This window comes from Theobroma umbraticum, unplaced genomic scaffold (assembly GCF_002168275.2).
Source record: "Theobroma umbraticum cultivar Fairchild unplaced genomic scaffold, ASM216827v3 scaffold_89.0, whole genome shotgun sequence".
Classification (NCBI taxonomy): domain Eukaryota; kingdom Viridiplantae; phylum Streptophyta; class Magnoliopsida; order Malvales; family Malvaceae; genus Theobroma; species Theobroma umbraticum.
The window spans coordinates 2,125,438-2,129,138 of record NW_018397271.1 but is presented as its reverse complement, the minus strand read 5'-3'; positions in this window follow the sequence as shown (position 1 = coordinate 2,129,138).

Below are 3,701 nucleotides of genomic sequence, written 5' to 3'. Positions count from 1 at the left end.
CACCTATAGTATGGTAGCTAGCATCATACAAAAGTTCAAATGGGAGTGACTAATTAGGAACTACAATAATGGGTGTAGACGCCAATTTCTTTTTCAATTTTATAAATGCAGCATGACATGCATCATCAAATTTAAATGAGACATATATTTCTAAGAGATTACATACAAGTTTAGCAATTTTAGAAAAATCCTTAATGAATCACTAATAAAATTCAACGTGTCCAAGGAACCTCCTAATACCTTTTATCAAGGATAGGGTGGAAGCTTTTCGATTGTCTCTATTTTGGCTTTGTCTATTTCCAATCCTTTGCTTCAAACCTTGTGACCAAAAGCGATGCCTTCTTATACCATAAAATGGTACTTTTTCCAATTTAGCACCAAGTTTGTTTCTTCACATCTTTTTAAAACCCTATCAAGATTTAACAAACACTCATCAAAATTACATCCAAAAGTATAGAAGTCATCCATAAATTCCTTTAGTGTTTTCTCTGCCATATTTGAAAAAATATCCATCATGCATCATTGGAATGTGACTAGAGCATTACAAAATCCAAATGGCATACTCCTAAAGGAGAAAGTGCCATAAGGACAGGTGAAAGTTGTCTTTTATTGATCTTCTAGAGCTATTGCAATCTGATTGTTTCTTGAATACCCATCCAAGAAATAATAGAACTTCTTTCCAGCTAGCTTATCCAACATCTGATCAATAATGGTAAAGGAAATTGACCTTTTCTTGTGGCCTTGTTGAGCGTCTAGTAGTCCAGTCAAACTTTCCATCTAGTTACTATCCTTGTGGGGAGGCTCATTGTTTTCATTTGCAATTGCTGTACCTTTCTTTGGTATGCCTTGCACCAAACTTACCCACGCATTATCTAAAATAGGATAGATGATGCTAATATTTTGCCACTTGATGATCCTCTTTTTCACCACCTCTTTCATGATTATAGGTTCTATCTTCTCTAACACTCAATAATGGCCCTATGATTATCCTTTAACAAAATTTTATGCATGCACATCGAAGGACTTATCCCTTTTATGTTTGCAATTGTACACCCTATTGCCTTCTTGTGCTTTCTCAAAACTTTCAACAACTTATCTTTCTGCTTGTTAGTAAAATCAGATAAAACAATAACAAGAAGAGTAAACGAGTCACCAAGTTATGATTACCTCAAATGATTTGGCAATGGTTTGAGCTCCAACTTATAAGATTCTTGTTGCTTGCCAAATTACCAATATATTTATTTAGAGATTTACACAATTTAGCTAGAAATTTTCACAAGTGCACGTGGTCATCAACAAGTAATTCAGTGATAAGAAAGGTTGTCAATCCAAAGGGAGTTGGATTAATAATTGTTGCTAAGTACTAACATTAAAACAAGCCAATTTTATCCAAGCAATCAAGATTTAAAAATTAAAGTCAAAATAAAATTTAAATAGCTAAAACTAGACAAAGAATTTTAATCAAAATTTAATGAAGAAGCAATGGAATAAAGCCTAAGATTATGGGTTCAACTAATACTTTGTTAGGATGCTAGGTTGGTTAATTACCTACTTTTATGGAAATCAATGTTAGTTTAGTATCCTCCAGCATATATGACTCTCCGTCAAGCTATCATATGATTGCCTAACTTTATTAACCCTTTATATGTATATTAGGAATTAATTCAAGCTAAGTTTGTTAAGCTTAGGTCCTAAAAATTGATTATGTATGGTTAATAAGTGTATGTCTACCCTATTACCTAATCACCCAGTCAATTTATTAATTGGAATGAACATACACTATCCAAATCTAGGTCTATCTTTGTTAAACATCATCTAAAAACCCAAACTCATCTTGTTGGTGATCAAGTAACTAGAGAAAATAAATACATATTTGAATAAACATTGATAATTCCATAAAGAGTATGTAAAAACCAATCCAAATATCCAAACTACATAATAGCATCCATCATAAACCTAGATAAAGGAATCTAGCTCAAAATATCCATACTAAAATTAAACATTTCAAAAAAAAAAAAGCATTTTTACAAAGAAGGATAGAAAGAGAAAATCAAATCTAGTGAGAGAAAGTACTTGATGTAGCTTTTCCAAGCTTGATCTCCAAGATTTCCTCTTTTTTTTCCTTCTTTGTTTCAACCATATTTTTCCCCAAAATGAGGTCTACTTTCTAACTCCCCTTTTTGAGCCAAAGAGCCACTTTTTTTATACCCTTAATCATAGCCACATAATTAAAAATTGGATGTGTGGGATTCATTAATTCCCATGTAGGCACTGTAGTGCCAAATGCTTGGTGTTATGGCTCCAAAATTATTACCTTGCCCTTGTGTTGCTATATGTTTACTACTACAGTGCCAAGATGTTGGCAGAGTAGTGCCAAACTCTCTAACTTGAAGCCTTAAAATGCTGGCTAGAATTGGCACCTAGGTGCACGAGGATTCGAGGTTGCTGCACCAAACTTGCTCTGTTGAGTTTACTATAGTTTTACTTTTTCCCAAATGATTTTAAACATGATCCAATCAGAATTGGGTGGAATGATGAGCATGAAAGTTGTATCTCTTCCTCTCAGGTTTCCAATAGTCTAAAAATCACATTGATTGAACTTCTGTAGCTCAAGTTGTGCTCAAAACACCGCAACATGTTAAAAAACCACTTTAAGCCAACTTGCATCATCCATTTCCATTTAAGCTTCATGTCTTTGCACACGTTCAACAATAAAAGACTAAATAAGTAAAGCCTGAAATTAGGACTTTTTAACAAGAAATTAAACTAAAATTGCTTAAATGAAAATGCTATAACATAAGTTACACTATTACTAACAAAGCATAAAAAATACCTATAAATTACTTAAAAACTAAAAAACTTAGCTCTATTTAGGTTTCAAAAATGTGTAAGATAACTCTACATAATAGAGTTAGCAGTTCTTCAATAGAAGGCTTTCCTAGAGAGGATGAAGAGAAAGAGAAATCCAACAACTCAAACTATGTTCCCAAGACATGAGATGGAGCATTCTATAATAGCCTCATTACCTATCTTCGACTCAACAACCAATGATGCCTCAAGTGGGTCAATAAGATGATTCTCCTTGAAAACATCACTTGTGACCCTAGCCACCACACTAACTATATAACACTCATCATGATCATTAGTAAACTTTAGAGCTCTGCAAACGTTAAATGTTACCTTTTGATCTTGCACTCTCAAGGTAAGCTCTCCCTTCTCCACATTGATGATTGCTCTAACAGTATGTAAGAAAGGTCTCCCAAGGATGATAAGAACCTTTTTGTCCTTGTCCATTTCTGCCCTCTTCCTTATCGAGTATTATGAAATCCATAGGGAAGATGAATTTATAGACTTTTACAAGCACATCTTCCACTATACCTTTCAAATATGCGAGGGTTATGTATGTTAATTTTATAATCATAGTAGTGGGCTTAATCTCCCTTGAACCCAACTTGTTGTAGATAGACAAAGGCATAAAATTAATTCTTGCCCTAAATCACTCAAAGCCTTAGTGAAAAAAAATGCACCAATGGTGGAAGGAATAGTAAAGCTGCCAAGGTCCTTAAGCTTTGGGGGAAGCTTGTCTATATGCTTGCACTACACTCTCCAGTGTGTGCCACTATCTTAAATTCACTTAACTACCTTTTCTTGGACAAGATATCTTTTAGAAATTTTATATATGAAAGCATTTGCTCTAAAGA